General features: G+C 35.5%; 1 protein-coding gene across 4 annotated transcripts in view; it reads right to left on the bottom strand.

Annotated features, from left to right (window-relative positions):
• The window catches only part of CAMKMT (calmodulin-lysine N-methyltransferase), a 387,780-nt gene that overhangs the window by 347,172 nt on the left and 19,751 nt on the right, over nt 1-20,857 (bottom strand). The gene's annotated exons all lie outside the window — the stretch shown is intronic.

Genomic DNA, 20,857 nt, shown 5'->3' with positions numbered 1-20,857 from the left:
GATTAAGGTAATATCTTATTCCTCATAATTTGATAACAAGTATCCATTGATAATTCATGCCTTAATTGCCTATCACTCTGACAGTTACCAAATGATAATTTTCCAATTCCATCATTATTTCCAGATCAGTGATTATCAAATAAGGATCAAGGATGTGATTTTTGCCTCCTCATTGCAATTTGGCAATGCCTGAAGACATTTTTGCTTTTCACAACTAGAGGTTGGGAGTCGCAGGGATACTACTATCTAGTAGGTAGAAGTCAAGGATAAAGCTAAACATCCTACAATGCACGGGACAGCGCCTCTCCCACCCAAAAGAAGTCTCTTGTCCAAAACGTCATTAGTGTCAAGGTTCTAGATTTACTTAATGACATTCAGAATTTTCTGTTCTCTCTCATTTATACATTTATTAATAGCAGTATGGATTCATGGAGCCCTATTTTACAAAAGGGTTACATTTATTTTGACACTCAAATTGTCTCAAAATTGGTAAACAGTAACCCTTCAAACTTGTTGGTTGTATCCTTTAGGCAATGTCAATTACTATTTGAGGACTTCCTTACTTTATAATGTAAAATGTCCAGTGCTAGGGTCAGCCATTTCTTCAAAGATCCCTGGTTCTTTTTAGTGGAGAATATTTAGAAACCAAGGTCTGAGGGCTAGTGTGCTCACTACTATCATACCCAGACAAATGCACACATTCTCATACACACCCCTACCTACCTACCTGCAAAGCAATGAGATCATACTGATACCTCTAATTCTAATTCAACACAAAATTTGTTTTAGCCTTCCCCCCTTCATATTTATAATTCCCTTTGTTAACACTGACACTTACCTCCCATTATCACTGTATTTGTTTACGTCCATCCCTTGATTGTAATCAAGTTCTCAGCTATGAAGCAGAAAACCTAATCCCAGATGTACATCCTCCCACCTCCCAGTCTCGCCCATATTTGAACCTAAATCTTGACTCCAACAAAAGGAAAGGGAGAAATGGGTAGGAAGAAAGGCTAGTTGGGAAATCTGGCCCAAACATTCCACTTATACTCCCACTCCTACTGCTAGTTGAAACTTGACCCCAAAGAAAGATGAGAAAAACGAGCTAAATCTGAAACAAGTGCAATGCACCTGATGTTAAGTACAAGTGCTGCCTGTATCTAGTGCACAGGGAGAATCTTAAGCTTCTCAAAATGGAAAACATTAAGCTGGCCTTTATATAACTTATATATGACATATAATTTATATGTAAAAGCTTACATATAATATAAATGATTTATAGTTTATAATAAAAATAGTGTTAAACTTTTTAGAAGTTGTGGAAGAAAGCCAGATAACTAACTCGAAAAATATGGTCAAAATTAGTGTGCTATTTCTATTTTTTCTTAAGATTTAATTTGGGGATCCCTGGGTGGCTCAGCGGGTGTAGCGCCTGCCTTCAGCCCAGGGCGGAATTCTAAAGTCCCGGGATCGAGTGGCGCACCGGGCTCCCTGTGGGGAGCCTGCTTCTCCCTCTGCCTGTGTCTCTGCCTCTCTCTGTCTCTCTCTCTCTGTCTCTCATGAATAAGTAAATGAAATATTTCTTTAAAAAAAGATTTATTTCTTAGAGCAAGATAGTGAGCAAGCACATACAGGGAGAGGGAGAAGCAGACTCCCCGCTGTGCAGGGAGCCTGAAGTGGGGCTCAATCCCAAGACCTGAGCCAAACGCAGACACTTAACTGACTGAGCCACCCAGGTGCCCCTTAGCGTGCTATCACTAAAAGGTATGTGAGAAACTTCTGGAAGAATTTGTTCCTCAGATCACAATGTAATCAATATGTTCCAGTCAAGTAGATACAAATGATAAATAATAGCACAGGAATGAAATCATGACTTAACAGGAAAAAGCATTTATAAGAATCTCTCTGGGAAATTTACAATTAAAAAAAGAAACATAAAGGATACAAAAAAAAAACTGTGCTAAAAGCACACTCACATACTCACATACACACATAGATGTGACATTAAAGAGAAACGCAATGGTGACAATTCTAAAATAACATATGTAGGTTGAGACTATCAGTAAGTATTTAAATGGTTATCCCTCTTATAATAAATGAAACTAATTATAATCCCAAACTCACCACTTACTAGAGAACAATTTAAACAATGGATTCTCTATAAGTTTCTTTTAAATAATGACAATTTTTTTTAAAGACTTAACTAAATTTAATCCTTAAAAGGCAAGATGACAAAAAAGTGTTTGGCTAGGAACTTCCATTGCAATGCTTTAATTAAAAGCAGGAAATATAATTAGAGGCATACTAAATCATAAAGCAAAATGGCCAATTATCAAAAAAAAATGCCCAATTATCAAAAGAAACTTAAATTCTGTTACTGCTTAGTATCCTTCCAATACATTTCTTTCTACCTAAATTAGCCAGACTCAGGGTTTTGTTTTCTTTTTCTTTTCTTTTTTTTTTTTTTTTTGCTTGCAATCATAGAAGCCTAATGGACGTAACTAGTAGCCTAGTTCTAAGTTAAATGTGACCTCTTGAAAAATGGGCATCTTTACTTATGATACAGATTAGTTCAAAACCATAACCAAAAAAAAGCTTTAATTTTAGTCACAAACAGGGGTTGGGAGTGAGGGGTTACTGAAATTTTTTTTTCTTATTTATTCATAGAGACACACAGAGAGAGGCAGAGACATAGGCAGAGGGAGAAGCAGGCTCCATGCAGGGAGCCCGACATGAGACTCAATCCCAGGTCTCCAGGATCAGGCCCTGGGCCGAAGGTGGCGCTAAAACCACTGCGCCACCAGGGCTGCCCCTGGGTTACTGCATTAATATAGAAAAGGCCAAAGTCTTCTAATTGTCACCAGCTAATTTCTGTTGGAAGTTTGGTAAAAGTGTCAGCATTTGGTATATTGCATATACGGGAGTATCAACTCATTTATTTTTCTTTCTGAAGGCAAACTGTGATCTAATGTATCATTTTGTTTCTTACGCACATCACTTTCCACTTTTAAAACTTAAAAAATGAGTTTTTATCATGAATGAACTGACACTCAGTTCGAAAATATTTTATTTTTATATTTATTTTAAAAATCTATACTAGATTTCCTCCAAAAGTTGCACACGCTTGAAACAAATCAAACAATACAAAAAATAACAGAGAAAAGGTTAATGTTTCCTCTACCTCATCCCCTCAGATCCCACTTTCCTAAAATAATAAATTCTGGTAATTGTTATATATGCTTTTAAAGCTTTTGAAATATTACCAGTTTCTTTTTATAAAAATGACATGGTATCATACACATTACTCAATGCACTTAACAATACATCTCGAACATCCCCTCCAGAGCATACAGTATATAACTCAGTTCATCTTTTTTAATTATTGCATGATAATCTATTGTATAGATGCACCATAATTTATTCAATAATTCCATTAGTGATGGTAACAGACTGATTAGACTGTTTCCAATCCAAATGATGCTGTTATCAATATCCATGTAATGTGTCCTAATGTACTAGACAAAAGACGACAAAGAATGGGATTGCTAGATCAAAAGGAATTTAAAAATGATACTTCAACTTTTTAAAAATATCGTGTATATGAAAAGTTTTATAATACACAAAAATAAAGAGAATAGGAAATAATGAACTTCCATTTACCGATCATTCAACTTAAACAGTTGCCAAATTTTAACATTGTTTTTCCCTTTATCTGTGAAATTTAAACAAGTCCCATTTTAAAAGTTTTGTCTTCATGAATGGCTCTGAAGGTTTATTAAAACCCATTTTGGAACACTAGTTACATAGTAGCCACAGCATTAGAATCTTCTTTAATATTGTACATAACAACTGAAAAAAAAAGTCACCCATAATATTCACTTCCTCCCTCTACTAAGCTCTTTGCAATGGAGAAACAGCAGAATCAAAGCATCTAAGACAGTAGAAAAAGGGACTAGGAAAGATCATCCTAAAAGCATAAAAAGACCTTGAAAAGAAAAATATCAGGCAGGCATAGAGGTATATTAAGTGACAGAGGCAACAAAGAGAAAGAAAGGAGTAACATTAAGTCGATTTTTAAAAGCTAGCATTAGCTGGTAGGGAAAGTACTTAAGGGATTGCTGGTGGTCCGAGTGGGAAATTTAAGCAAAGAAAGAGCAATTCATGAGGAATAGGACATGCTATTTGAATGTATTTTAGAGCTAGCTGCTTAAAATATATTGCACTGATCGTCAGAAAGCTAGGAGAATAGCCACTTAGCGCTCAGCCAGCAAAAGATATCTGGAGGGAAAAAACATCACCAATGTATAACAAAATAACATTTATTTCTCTTCAAATATAAGTAACATCTCCACTAAAGATGAACAATATAGAATGTGTGTATATGTACACATATATGCAGAAGGCATACTACACTTAAATCTGTTCCTCGAAAAATAGCACATAAAGAATTTTTTTTAAAGATTTTATTTATTCATGAAAGACACAGAAAGAGAGAGGCAGAGACATAGGCAGAGGGAGAAGTAGGCTCCATGCAGGAAGCCCAGTGTGGGACTCCATCCCTGAACTCCAGGATCATGCCCCGAGCCAAAGACAGAAACTCAACTGCTGAGCCACCCAGGCATCCCAGGAAATTTTAAATGCACTAGAGACATGGGCTATTTTAAGGAATCCAACAGTAAATTATTTTGCACAATGAACATTTTATAAAATAATCATATTCTGATTTATTTAAAGTATGGTTCCCCTCTTTAAAATATTAAATTCCCTAATTCACAAAGCATTTATTGATTTTTCACTACATGCAAGGCATTGTACATACAGAACAAAAACATCACTCTTGCTCTCTAGGAGCTTACAATCTAGTGAGTGATTTAAATACAACTAGATTACAATGCAGTATTTCTTAATGGTATGTCTTTTCATTTAAGTTTGCAGATAAACACAAGAAAAACCACTAAACTATCATTTAGGAGTCAGGAAAAGATCTATAGGGGAAGTGGCACAGGAGTTGAATCTTGAAGGCTGAGAGCAATTCAGAAATAAGAGAGAAAAGAATTCCTACAACTTGAGCAAAGGTTGGTGATTCATCTCAATACTATTAAGCTGCAAATATTTTTCTAGTGTAGAATTGACAAGAACCGTATGTGTTCTACGGACATTAAGTTTTAAGAATTTTATTCTGTTTTAAGCTATTATAGCATTTATGTGACATTGATGATTTATGCATGTGTGTATATGTATGTGTTAAAGATGTTAACGAGAATCTACATATTAGCTTCTATGACCTTCCTGATACCCTACCTACAACAAGTAAGTAGAATTCAAAATAAAACAAGGGTTCATAAAGGCACGAGAGGATGATAACAAAACGCTGAATCCTTAATCAGCACTGAGAAAAGCCATTTCTATCTCTGTGAATTAACGTAAGAATGGGCTAAATACAGAATCTGTTGGAAATATATTTACAACGTAGTTAGACCTTGAAATCTTATCCTTGGGCAGCCCCAGTGATCCAACGGTTTAGCGCTGCCTTCAGCCTGAGGTGTGATGCTAGAGACCCGGGATTGAGTCCCACGTCAGGCTCCCTGCATGGAGCCTGCTTCTCCCTCTGCCTGTGTCTCTGTCTCTCTCTCTGTCTCTCTCTCTGTCTCTCTCTGTGTCTGTCATGAATAAATAAATAAAATCTTTTTAAAAAAAATTTTTTTTAATTAAAAAAAAAGAAATCTTATCCTCTACTCCAGACAGCTGGGCAACTAACTCTAACTCTCTTCCATCCTATCAGGTAATTTCTAGTCTAGTCTCCAAAGAGTATAAAATACAAGGGTCTCTGGGCTGGACAGCATTAGCACAGTAGAGGGAGGGTAGTGGGAGATATGTAAAAATTTTTTAAAAGGGAGATTAGGTAACTAAATATTGAGACTCTTCTTCTTACCCAATTCCTAACATGTTAGCTGCTAAGGTATACACACTCACCAAGGCAGACTCAAAAATGTTCTCTGGGAAACAGACTAGCTCAAAAGAAACACCTAAACATAGGGACATCTAGGGTTCCCTAAGAAACAGCCAGATCATCCCATAGTGAAATGCATATTAATAAGCTAGAATATCATAGTAGTACTCAATTAGTTGCATAGTGTACAACTCTTAAAGATCACCAGATATTTGATGAAGGCCTCTATTATAAAAGACAGAGGCCAAAGAAAACAAATGGGAAAAGTAACTTGAAGGAAATGGAGACGGGGGGAGGTGGGGGGGGGGGGACAGTCTTCCAGTAATATATTTTAAAAACTAAGAAAATCAATTGAGAAATATGAAAAAAAAATGCAATGGTGGGTAGGCAGAGACTAAGGAGAAAAGGTCACTAAAGTATAAAAATTACGGGGTGCCTAGGTGGCTTGGCTCAGGTGGTTAAGCATCTGCCTTCAGCTCAGGTCTTGATCCCAGGATTCTGGGCTCAAGCCCCCCATGGGGTTCCCTGCTCAGTGGGGAGCCTGCTTCTCCCTCTGCCCCTCCCCCTGCTCATGCACTCTCTCTCTCTCTCAAATAAATAAAATCTTTTTTAAAAAGTGTCTTTGAGAGTAAAGAAAAAAAAGATAAAAATATGGAAATACAAGATGAAAAGATAATTTTGAGAACCTATCCAGGAAATGGAAGATCCAGAAAGATGTCAGTGAAAACAGAAGGAAATCATTAAAGAAATAATTCGAGAAAATTTCCCAGAAGTGAAAAAATATGACACAATATGTGTTCGACACAACATTTAAAAACAGAGCCACACCAAGGTATATCTTAAAATTTTAAAACACTGAAAATAGAAGATTCTGTCAAAATCCAGAGAGAACAGTCATAAAAAGATAAAGAATCAGAAAAGCATTAAACTTCTCAAATGCAACACTTGAAGCTATAACACACTCCTGTAAGACTGTGAAAAAGGAACTATTTTAAATTCTATCATTTTATATACAACCAAAGTATCACAAGGTCTCAAAAAATTCCCTTACTTTCTCAGAAAGTAAGGAGTTTATAATCCTCAAAATGATAAACAATAAAGGAAGTCATGGGAGTTGAGAAACGAGATCCAACAAAAAAGAGGTGAAGAGATCCCAGGATGATAGTAAGGGAAGATTTCAGGATGGAAGGTTTATAGTAGGCCTAGAGTGGAGACCAGGTCAGGGGGCATCAAAAAAGACTCTTAAACATGAAATTGATAGTCTACATTTGGATAATTTTTTTAAAGATTTTATTTATTCATGATAGAGAGAGAGAGAGGCAGAGGGAGAAGCAGGTTCCATGCAGGGAGCCCATCATGGGACTCGATCCCGGGTCTCCATGATCACAACTGTGGGCTGAAGGCGGCGCTAAACCGCTGGGCCACCGGGGCTGCCCCTACATTTGAATAATTTTAACTGAAAATACATTAAGCTTTAAAAATATACAAATATTTTGTGTCCTCAGACAATAGTTCAGATAATTAGATTTACATTTAACATAAAGTCAAGCCATTCTAAAAATGTTATCAGACTCAATTCTTCATTGATGAAGCAATGTAGTTCTTTTAAATTATTTTAAGAAGGTGTCTGCTGGTGAGATTTAAGACATAATTCACAGATCATCCAAGTACCTGGATGCATCAAGACACTGAGATATTTATCCATATTTTAACACACAGTAGTTTCTTCAACATGTGGAGAAGAATGTTTTATTCCTTTGTAGTTCAAAGTTGAGAAATCATTTGTGAATTGAAAATGCAGGACAGCACATAATAGGCACTTAATATAAACACTTGTTCAGACTGCTCTTTCTTTTCCAATCTATAAACAAGAAGAGGTAAGTGAAAATAAAGTTAACTATATATCTTACATATACACAGAAATACACACACATGTACACACATACACAACATACATTCACAAATATTTAAAATTCTCCTATGGCTCTACATTAGTGTTCAATTTCATTTTTTACTGTATTTCACAATTTTAATTCAAATGGTTAAGTTTAAAAAGTGTTTTCTTAAAGATACTGGCTTATGACAAATATTGTTTTTTTTAAATTTTCTTTTCTGACAAATATTGTAAATAGTACCTGCTTATTTCTCATTAGCTAGAACAACAAAAATATTTTTATAATAGCTGTTGCCATTCTTACAAAGTATGGGCAAGAAATATTTCCCCAAAATGAATAACCTGTTAAATTAAAAAAGGCTCATTTCCATCATAGGGATAAAAGGCAAAGCAAAAGTAATATAATCAATGATACTGTAATAATGTTGCATGGTGACAGACGGTAGCTACACTTGTAGTGAGTATAGCATGATGTACAGACTTGTGGGATCCCTATGTTGTATACCTGAAACTAATATAACATTGTGTGCCAACTACACTAAAATAATTTTTTAAAAGGTGTATTCAAAAGGAACTTACAAGTATTTAATTAGTTTGATAAATAATATTATTAATCAGAATTAACTCTTAAGTAGACAACTAAACAACCTGAAAAATATACAAACATGCCTAAAAGTTCTCAAAATATATAACACATAACAGAAGTTGCAAATTCACATGTCCATGAGTGGAATATAAGGGTGCAAAATGGAGAATGTGCTCAGGCCCAGATAATAATAATAACCATGTGAGCTGAGATTCAGACTGTTAGATCATTATGTTTCTCTAAGAGAAAATTCTAAGTGAATTTTCCTATTTTCAACTCTTGGCACTAATTCATTTTTTTCATTTAGCTAATTTTTTTCATTAGCTAATCAAAATATGTGTTCTGAATTCAATTTCTATAGTTTAGGGGTCTTGTAGTATATGTCCTCCAACACTGAGACGCGCGATTTACCTGTTTAGCAGAATAACGTATCAAATACAAATACACTTGTATAGAACCAATGGATTCATATGAATATGACTAAGGATTCAAATGATTCAATGCATACTTATTGACTACCACTTGAGCCACACCTTTTACAAGTTACCTTGGTGGAATAAAGAGATATGACTAGATATAAGTAATTTAAGCTTCTCATCTTTCTCTGTCTTCTAAAATGGGGCCTACAATTTATCATCCAAACCAGGACACTCTGGGAGTGAAAAGAGCCATGTTAAAAATTAGGCTAAGAACAACAGACATAAACTGGGACCATGCCAGACAAACCAGGCTGTACAGTCACCCTACTACCTAAGAGAAACGTGTCTGCTTCAGTCTCCTCCCCTCTGCCTACTCCAGGCTCACACGGTCCAAGGAGGATCCTGCCTTGTCAGGCTAGCTCTTCAGTACTGTGACAGAGAATCAGAAGGAAAGAGGGAAGAGACTAGAGTTGTCTTTTGAGAGAAAGCATTAGAATTGTTTTCTAAGATTTTTTTTGTTTTGTACTTAACAGGTGCAGAACTGGCGGCAACATGGAATGGTAGCGGATGGGAGAGGGAAAAAAAGAAAAAAATTGTTAAGGGATACGTGTTGCCTTCATGTCATTTAATCAAGAGAAGTAAAACGCTAGAGTTATTTGAAAATTCCTTTGTTGCATGGACTTAAGCCTAACACCATCTAAGACTGAACCAGAGAATTTATTAATATCGCAGAAGTATAAGACAAGGGCCCTGCAATCTGGGGGATTAAATTCTATTTTGGGAGAAAAAAATAACAAAGAACTAATACAATATAGTACAAAATTGAGTGCTAAAGTATAGGATATGAACTACACACCTGTAGGACTTAAGAGACAGAGAGACCAAACAGCAATATGAATCGATCTCTCCTTTCTTGTTCTCATTTCTCTTTGAAAGGATCCAGGGGACAAGCACAAACAGAGCAGTTGTGTTTTACATGATTATATGCTACTGCTCACTTGTACATAATGAAAGTCCAACCAACCCCCACTAAATTCTGATTGGGTTGTCAAATACCAAAATAAAACCGAAGCCCAGGATTAATCAAAATACTATTTTTCTTTCTTTGATTATCATATAATCAAAAATGATACTTTATTTAAGTTGAAATTCTGGATTCCATATCTTACAGTCAGAAACCAAGAGACCCCGGGTAAATGGCAACAACACAGAAGTCTGGCCCCCCACAACATGGATAGGCAAAAGCTTCAAACACACAATGAATTTACCACCAGGAGCAAAGACTACTGATACAGCATACTAGAACGAGCAGATTAGGAGCATGGGAAGCATCTACGACACACAGAATACATCCACATTTTCCAGCTCATACACACAGAATGATCTGAAACTTTTCCTTTTTGTTTCCATGAACTGTCCCCACCACAGAACTGTCCCCACCAATCTAAACACAAATAGATTCAGGGATAGGAGTGGAGGGTGAAGGGTGAGAGGTAAGAACATAAGAAAGATGAGAGATACATACACAAACACTAAATTCATTAGCTCATCAAATATTTTGTCCACATCAAGCATTTAGAGGGTAGCACAATACATACAGGCCATACAACTATCCAAATATCCATAATTCCCTGTGGAAAGGCTGGCTACAAGCCAAACAACTTTGCTAAAGACAAGAATATCCTGTCAAGCTTTTTGTGTCTTACGTTTGTTTATGTTAAGCAACGCTTAAATATCACTATAGCCATAAGCTTAAGAAAACATTGAGTATCTCAAAGAAAAGGCTATGTAAAAACACAAATCACTGGTACTATTGTATTATTGTGCAAAAAAGCAGCCCTCCGCCCCCCTCAAAAAAAAAAAAAAAAAACCTGATATAAAACAAAACCCACATTAGGTTTCAGACTATGAAAAGAAAATGAATTCTTTTGCCCCATCCTCACTCCCCAAATCCCCACTCCATTAGATTGTCAACTACCACTCAGGAACCCTACAGAGCCCATTTCCAGTGACCTTTAATCAGTCTCCTCTGAGACACAATCCACTGGACAGAATTCTTTTCCATTTGCCAAAGTTATTTTCTAGCACTCCAAGTTACCACTTTTAGTTCCAATTCCCACCGTGAACTTTTAAAATTCATTTCTTGCCACTTTGGGGAAATGTTACCTTCAAGAAATACAGAATAGTTATAAATTTCTGTGTAAAGACCTACTAAATATTAATTTTTAAGCAAGTTATCTTTATCTAAGTACCAGTTTCCTTATCCTTTGCAAAGTTAAGAAGACTACGTGGGAACAATATTCACAAAGTTCCTGATAAATCCTGTAGTGGGGGGGGGGGTTGCAAAAAAATGATAGCTATTTAAAAGAGGGTGGAGAAAAAAGTAATACTCAGTACTTGCTCAGAGAGGGGAAGAAAAAAGACTTGTTTTGCATTTATCTCTTCTGCTAAAACTTGGAGGGACCAAAATTAGGAACATTCCTTCAACTACTTGAAGCAGATTTAGCGCTGTTATGATCCATGTTCCAGTGTTATTGCAGTGATGAAGCATAACACATGTGATGAATCTACAAAGGATTACAGGGTATATTTCACTTTTTTCTTAGGATAGCAGCACCTCCTATTATCAAAGAGAATCATTCAAGCTCTATAATTTTATATTTCAGACAAAAAAGTTTTTAGTTGATACAAAATGTTGTATTAGTTTCAGGTGTATAATAGTGATTCAACATATGTTATGCTATGCTAACTACAAATGTAGTTACCATCTGCCACCATACACATTATTACAATATCATTGACTATATTCCCTACATTGTAACTAGAAGCCTAAATCTCCCACCTCCCTTTACCCAATTTGCCCAGCTCCTCCCCACCCATCCCTCTGACAACCACAAATTTGTTCTATGTATTTCTATGTCTGATTCTGCTTTTTGTTTATTTATTCATTTGTTTTGGTTTTTAGATTCTGTGTGAGTGAAATCATATGTCATTTGCCTTTCTTGATCTAATTTCACTTAGTATAATATGCTCTAGATCCATTCATGCTGTCACATGTGGCAAGATCTCATCTTTTCTTATGGCTGCATAATATTCCATTGTGTACATGTATCACATTTTCCTTATCCATTCATCTAACAATAGACACTTGGGTTCCTTCCATATCTTGCCTATTGTAAATAATGCTGCAATAAACACAGGGGTGCCAATAGCTTTTCAAATTAGTGTTTTCATTTTCTTTGGGTAAATATCGAGTAGTGGAATTATTAGATCATATGGCATTTCTATTTTTAATTTTTTGAGGAACCTCTATACTGTTTTCCACAGTGGCTATACCAGTTTACGTTCCCACCAACAGTGCACAAGGGTCCCTTTATCTCCACATTCTTTTTTTTTTCTTAAGATTTATTTATTTATTCATGAGAGACAGAGAGAGAGAGAGAGGCAGAGACATAGGCAGAGGGAGAAGCAGGCTCCCTGTGGGGAGCCTGATACGGGACTTAATCCCAGGACCCTAGGATCATGACCTGAGCTGAAGGCACTCAACCACTGAGCCACTGAGACATCCCTATCTCCACATTCTTGTCAACACTTGTTATTTTCTTGTCTTTTTGATTGTAGCCATTTTGACAGGCATAAGATGTTATCTTGTTGTGGTTTGATTTGATTTCCCTGATGATTAGTGACATTGAGCATCTGTTCATGTGTCTTTGGCCATCTGTATATCTTCTTTGGAAAAACGTCTATTCAGGGATGCCTGGGTGGCTCAGCGGTTGAGTGCCTGCCTTTGGCTCAGGGCATGATCCTGGGGTCCTGGAATCGAGTCTCATATCGGACTCCCTGCATGGAGCCTGCTTCTCCCTCTGCCTGTCTCTCTCATGAAGAAGTAAAATCTTTAAAAAAAAAAAAAAGGAAAAATGTCTATTCAGATCCTCTGCCCATTTTTCAATCAAATAAAAATTTTAAAAGTGAATTAAAATGAGGGGAGTGCTAAATGACCCTCCCTGGTAAATAATAATAACAAATGAGTAGGACTCTGTTTATAACTTAGGGACATGCTTACCCAATACTGTGTCAAAAAGAAAAAACTGCCCTGACAACTATGAAACTAGGAATTCAGATACGTGGAGGTACATGGCTAGGAAAACTAACACCTGGAAACTTAGCCTAGGCTTTAGAAATCTTTTCTAATCTATGCTCCAGAAGTCTTTTTCACAAAGACCACATACTAAAAAAAAAAAAAAAAAAAAAAACACAAAGACCACATACTACGTGTACATTGTGATTCTCAAGAAGTGCAAAGAGCTAAATCCAGTGCCAGTGATCAAACCACCAGCTCCCCACTGATACTGAAGCCTATGATGGTCTCAGAGCCACAGACCAACCCCACATAATAAATGTATGATGCACTAAAACATAAATTTATTTTTTAACAAGACTTATAAATTATCTATGCCCAAGCTCAATATTCTACCACTGACTGAGCTCTTAAGCCTCTTTATACTCCCCCGACCTAAAATGGGACTAGAATGATTTGATCTCTGATCTCTTACCTCATAAGAGTATTGGGAGATTAATACATTAACATCTAACATGTTGTGAGCTCCTTGGAGAAAAATGCTATTTTAAAACAAAATATTTTATATTTTTTCACTGGTAAAATGAATTGCTCCTTTTTTTCCACAGTGCTGTCGTTAGCGATTTGAGATTTTATCACAGCTTTCACTCAAAAAAATGAATACTCAATCTGGAAGTTAAAGAGTATCTCTTTTTTTTTTTTCAAAACGAGAGGAACATTGCTTATTCCAGTTATAAAACTAATAATGTGCCATAAAGAAATCAAATGATGCTGGAAAGTATAAAGGAGAAATCATCCATAACCCCAACACCCCTACAAAACATGATGAACATTAAGACACAGTTCTATGCATGGATCTATGTACATGCATAATACATAATGGACATCTATGTATTTTATAGAAATAAGATCATATTTTCCAAAGTAATTATTTAACTTGATATGATTTAGAGATCTTGAATAGCTAAAGAATACTCCATGTACATGGTTATCCATAATCAGTCACCTAAAATTAAAGATTCATGTTTTTTCCAGTTGTTCTGTGTGCTACAATGAATTCCTTTACATTCCAGCTTTGTATAGTGGTTTCATTAGTTTTTAGAAAAGAATTATTAGTCAAAATGATATAGATACTTCAAAATATGAAAAGTATTGCCAGATCACCTCTGAAAGTGGAATCATTTACCCTCCAACCAATAGTAGTTGAAAAGATCCATTTCCTATAATTCAGTGATTACCTATCCTCTCTCATCTTTGACTTTTTGATGAACAAAAATTATTACCTGTTTTTTTTAAGATTTTATTTTAAAAAAATAAAAATAAAATAAAGATTTTATTTATCTGGGATCCCTGGGTGGCTCAGTGATTTAGCGCCTGCCTTTGGCCTAGGGTATGATCCTGGAGTCCTGGGATCGGGTCCCGCATAAGGCTCCCTGCATGGAGCCTGCTTCCCCTTCTGCCTGTGTCTCTGCCATTCTCTCTCTCTCTCTCTCATGAATAGATAAATAAAATCCCTTTTTTTTTTTTTAAGATTTTATTTATTTATTCATGAGAGACACAGAGTGAGAGAGATGCAGAGACACAGGCAGAGGGAGAAGCAGGCTCCATCCAGTGAGCCCAAGGCGGGACCCAATCCCAGTTCTCCAGAATCAGGCCCTGGGCTGAAGGCAGCACCAAACCGCTGAGCCACCCGGGTTGCCCCACCTCACTGTTTTAATTGCACTTCATTACTTCATTCCTAGTAAAATAATCATTTGATGTGTTTGTAGAGCATTGATTTTCTTTTGTGAAATAACTTGTCCTCATATTTTGGCCATGTTTTGTCTTTCTCCTATAGAATTGTAGCTTTTTAAGAACATACATCTTGAGACATGTGGGTGGCTCAGTGGTTGAGCATCTACTTTTCGCTCAGGGCGTGATCCTGGGATCTGGGATCAGGTCCCACACTGGACTCCTTGAAATATGCATACCTATTCCAAATGCATATATTGTGCAAAATAAATTGTATAAAGTATTATCTCATTTGTCTCCCTCCCTCTGCCTGTGTCTCTGCCTCGATCTGTCTCTCTCATGAATAAATAAAATCTTTTTTTTTAAAGATTTTATTTATTTATTCATGAGAGAGAGAGAGAGAGAGAGAGAGAGAGAGAGAGAGAGAGGGAGGGAGGCAGAGGGAGAAACAGGCTCCATGCGGGGAGCCAGACATGGGATTCAATGCTGGGTCTCCAGGATCACACCCTGGGCTGAAGGCGGTGCCAAACCGCTGAGCCACCAGGGCTGCCCTTTATAAATAAAATCTTTAAAAAAAGAAAAGAAAATACATCTTTATCTGTATATATGTCACTAATAATAAGCAGTTTGCCATTTGTCTTCCAACTTATTTGATGCTTTTAAATTTTTTATTTAATCAATACATTCACCTTTAAATTCATGGGATTTGGGTCACACTTAGAAGAACTTTCCTTATTTTAATTTTTTATTTTAATTTTTAAAAAAGATTTTATTTATTTATGAGAGCACAGAGAGAGAGGCAGACACATAGGCAGAGGGAGAAGCAGGCTCCATGCAGAGAGCCCAATGTGGGCTGGACCTGTGATCCCTGGACCTCAGGATCACATCCTGAACCAAAGGCAGATGTCCAACTGCTGAGCCACCCAGGCATCCTGACTTTCCTTATTTTAATATTATAAAATTATTCATCTAAAGTATCTAAGAGTGAGGATTTTTATTAAATATTTAACACAACTTAAATTTATATTGGTACATAACAAAAAGGAGAGATTGTTTTGTTTTTTTCCAAATTTCTAATCAATGGTTCCAGATGCCATTTGTTGAAGAACCCACTCTTTCCTCTCCTACTGAAATTTCATCTTCATCATATGATAAATCACATATATTTATGTCTTTCTGAACCCTATATTCTAAAATACTGCTTTATATGTACATTTCTGCACTGACACTCACTGTTTTAATTATGTAGCTTTGCACCATGTTTTCACATAATAATGTAAAAATATTAAAACACAAGAGCACACACCAAAAATGCTTCCTATCTTTTGTTATTTTCCAATATCAAATATATTGAAAAGGTTCAAGAACGAGATAGATGATATTAACACTAATATACACATAACTTACACAGTGCTCTCATGTTATCTAACATTATGTTTACCACACTAGAAGTTATTGTTTCTTATTCAATCATAAGGAGTTAAGATTTATTCAATGACTCACCTAAATAGCTAGTGAATGGCAGAACTAAAACCTGAACCTCAAATTCCATGATCCTTACATGAACCCACTAAGTTAAAAATAGAGCAATAACCTATAAAAGCCCAAATTTCTCATTTTTTAATCAAAGTACCTTACCAAGTATATATTCTATATATCCACATGGATATCTACATACACATGGATATGTATATACATATTATACACCTATACACATACATAAACACATATGCATAGATACACATAATTCTATTTGAATGATGAAAAAAACCCTAAAATCTAAGCTGATGTTCCTAAAGCTTTGATAATTCTACCAATATTACAGGTCTAACTATGTAACACAGTAACAATGAAACAAAAACTAAAAATTTGGACTATATTTTCTGAGAAATGGTTACCTCCTCTTGGTTTCCCAAATGTAGGTAAAATACAAAATATTTTCATTTTCTAATAAGAATATTTCCTTAGGGGGCACACCTGGGTGACTCAGATGGTTGAGCATCTGCCTTCACCTCGGGTCATGATCCCAGGGTCCTGGGATAGAGTCCCACATGAAGCTCCCTACTCAGCGGAGAGTCTGCTTCTCCCTTTCCCTCTGCCCCTCCCTCTGCTCATGTTCTCTCTCTCGGTACCTCTCTGTCTCAAATGAATAAATAAAATCTTAAAAAAAAAAAAAAAGTATTTCCTTAGGTAGTAACTATTACTAAACCAAAAGAGATCCATTTTGGATACATCATAAAACAAGTCCTACTATCAGACACTAGGAAGGATCTTGAAGCAGGAGACTGTAGCTGTGTGCCTTAAAAGTCCAGTTCAGGATTCATGGAGGGGAAAAGAATTAACACTGCCATATGTGAGAATATATAAAAGGCAGAGAGTCCACAAATTTCTCCAAGAGACTATGAGATAACAACCACCATGTCATGTAGCTCAGCCAGGAGAAAAAAAAATTTTTTTTCAAAGAATGCAGAAGGAGTCTTTCTAATACATTCCTCAAATTTAAGCTGCAGTGTTAGCCAGGGATCCTGATTCATACTAGGTTACTGCAGTGAGATAGTATTGTTGACTTCCTATCCTTTAAAGGCTTATACATATATATTGCATATATTGTGCAAAATAAATTGTATAAAGTATTATCTCATCTGCTCAAGCTGTCAAATGAAGGATGATGTGCGAAAAAAGTCCAAATGAAGCTATTATAACCCCAAGCACTGATGAGGTTTTGCAAATACCAAATAGTTACATTATGTACTATGACAACCATATTTGAATCAACTAAGCTTTGGAGAAAATCACATTTTTAAAAAATTCATTTCAGTAAAGGAGATGGCTTTAAAGAAAGAGAAAGCAGGTTTGAAAGAGACACAGCATAGTGAGGCTTCTTTGATTAGAGGTTAGGAACTTGCTAGAAAGGAGACTCTGTCCACAGGGAAAACAGTAGCAAGTGATCTGCTCCAGCGCTTGCAGAGTACTCTCATTACCCAACATATTAAAGTGACATGTTACATGAAAAAAGTGGCCAGCACTTCGTTTGAGGTGAAGGATGCCATCCTATACTTTTCCCTAGGTAGTGTGACGGCTTCTCTTTCAGGCATGATGAACCAATAGCAGACATAACCTCTCCATAGAGCAGCTTTGATATTTGAAAAGGAAATAGATTCTCAAGTAGTAGAACCCAAAGAATGAAATATGCATACCTATTCCTAAATAGAGGTAAGCAAAAAAAGGAGTGTGGCTTTCCAAATGTGTTTTCCATAATAGCAAATATACAGAGCAGTGAATCATGATGCCAAAATGATTGCATAAGATTCATTTTTAATTTCTTCCTACAACATTTGAAGGAATTCAAACTCTGAAAACAAAACTCAAAAATCTAAAACACTTTACAGGTCGTAACATTAAAAAAAAAAACAAAAAGTGCTTTTTTTTTTAAGATTTTATTTATTTATTCATGAGAGACAGAGAGAGAGGCAGAGACACAGGCAGAGGGAGAAGCAGGCTCCATGCAGGGAGCCCAACATGGGACTCGATCCCAGGCCTCCAGGATCGCACCCTGGGCCGAAGGCGGCGCTAAACCACTGAGCTACCAGGGCTGCCCCGCAAAAATGCTTCTAAACAATAACAGTAAATATACAAAATAAAATATTTTCTTTTCTAATATACCAAGAAATAAGAAACTATGTAAAGGTTTCATTTACTACCTCAAATTAAAGATTTTCTATACCTTTTTGGTTACCTGGTTACTACCTCTGAACAAATTCAGGAACTAAGACTGATCCTCTCATCTTTGAAAATTTACAATGAATAAAATCATTACTTGGTTTTAAAAATTAAATTAAAATTGAGATTAATGGTTCTATTAAACTGCGAATATATTTTATATATATGCACATACATATGTGTTTTGTACATATATACATATCAGGCTTTTGTAACTATACAATATTTTAGTTATTTCTTCTATTTTCATGAAGTTATATTAACCTGGAAACTATTCTTGAAACAAATGAATAACTCTATCTATCGGTTTTCTCAGACTATCAAACTTTTTCCTCATTTAAATATCTTTCAGTGTGTCATCAGTGCACTACCACGGTGGTGTTTTAGAAATAGATATTCTTATAAAGAATTCTTGCTCTCTCTCAAGACTAACAAGACCAAAGTATTCCTTTATTTAAAGCTAGAAGAACAAAAATTAAACTGATACTTGAACAATTAACTCAAAAATAACTCAGGAAAATCCATGTTTTGAATTGCTGAATATATTAAATATACAAGAAAGTAATCAAATGGAAACTTTTAAGCACACATCTTCATATGTTTACATGATGAAAAGTTATGGTTATTATTCAATATTTATTCCAATTATATTGGACTGTAAGACAGAATTATGATTGTGGCGCCCTCTGCTGGGTTTCTAGTCACAAACTCAACCTAATATTAGCATAAAATCAAAAATTTGAGGCAGCAGGCAATAAATCACTTTTGCGGCCACTGATCACTTTAAGCCTTGGCAAAGATTATATAAAAGTTATAATCAATATTTACTCTATTGCAACATGATTCTACCAATTTATCAGTAATTAAAGTATTAGTATAGATTTTTCTCTTAAAATAAGAGGATAGTATAAAAGTTACACCAAACATGTTTTAATAGGTCTCATTTTTGCCACCATATTCAGGTTTTTTTGTTTTGTTTTTTGCTTTTCAAGATTTTATTTATTCATGAGAGACAGAGAGAGAGAGAGAGAGAGAGGGGCAGAGACACAGGCAGAGAGAGAAGCAGGCTCCATGCAGGAAGCCTGATGTGGGACTCCCCAGGACCCCAGGATCATGCTCTGGGCTGAAGGCAGATGCTCAACCACTAAGCCACCCAGGCATCCCACCATATTCAGGTTTTTAACACAACATCTGTGACAAGACATTTTAATAAATTACTATTTTGGTAATTTGATCTATTTTTTTTCCTGCCTTATTAGTTCAATCAAAATAGTTTATTTTAAAACATGAGAACAACCCTTAATAATATTATCTTCATTATTAGAAAAAGAAGGAAAGACATTTTAGAGGTACTCATCACCAGTAATAATTAATAAATAGCTTCCATTTACTGAGTGTCAACTATGAGGAATACAGTATATGTTAATACATTTTCTATATATTCTATCCAGTTCTAAGACATAACATAAACTGATATAAACTGACATAATATAAATTGCTCAAGATGAATTTCAGAGCCAAGAATAAAATGTAGATAAGTCTCATTCCAAAGACTCAAACCTTTTCACCAAACAATACATCAGTGAAAAAATCCCCTTTCCATGCAATTCCTCCGTTTGTCAATGCAACCACTAGGGGTAGATGAAGGTGGTATGGAACAAGTTGATGAGAAAAAAATGTCAGAGAAGGATAAGATAATTATTCATGTATAAAATAGTAGCACAGACCTTTAGGAAAGTATTTTTATTTTACATAATGCTGCCAGCTAGTGGCCCTATTTCATACTGAGCCACTGGGAACAATGCTTGATTTTTACATTACCAAATCAGAAATTCCACATTTACATTCTAGGATCATCTTCCTAAAACATATATGCATAAGCCTGACTTAATGTTATTTTACCTTACCCCAGAACTAAAGGATAATGTTTCCTCAACCAGCACCCTTTGCCCTAATCCCCAATAAAAATGAGATAAGCCTAGGTGGGAAAGAATTTAGCAAGTGCCAACATGCAGAAACTAAAAGGTACACTTGTCACTATCTATGAAAAAGAAACTCATATTATTTAAATATTTTTGGATGATTTGGGGACACATAGATTTCTGTGACAAAATATATAAATATTTTTATATATTATCAAAAGCTTGCTATATGTGGGCATAAAAACAAAATTGTTGCCTGAATATTGCTGAACATTGCTTTATGCAGATCTAAAATCAGAGGGCATCTGATAAAGTAGTACTGTTAGCAAAGTGTTATTTATTTTAGTTCAGAGAACAGTTGCAGCTATGAAATTTTCTTTGAGAAAAAAAGCATCTGAGTACAAAAATTAAAGTAAAAAGGCCATATTATATTGATAATTCACTATCTTAAAAGAAATATCTTATGCAATACACATGAAGAAATACACAGCTCTGATCGTCATATATTGTTTAACACAGCGATATAAAGATATTCTTGGCTGATTTCTTTCATCATA

The sequence above is a fragment of the Vulpes vulpes genome, chromosome 16, assembly GCF_048418805.1.
Source record: "Vulpes vulpes isolate BD-2025 chromosome 16, VulVul3, whole genome shotgun sequence".
NCBI classification, from domain to species: Eukaryota; Metazoa; Chordata; class Mammalia; order Carnivora; family Canidae; genus Vulpes; species Vulpes vulpes.
The sequence above is the reverse complement of the archived record's forward strand: the minus strand, read 5'-3'. Positions and strand labels throughout refer to the sequence as shown.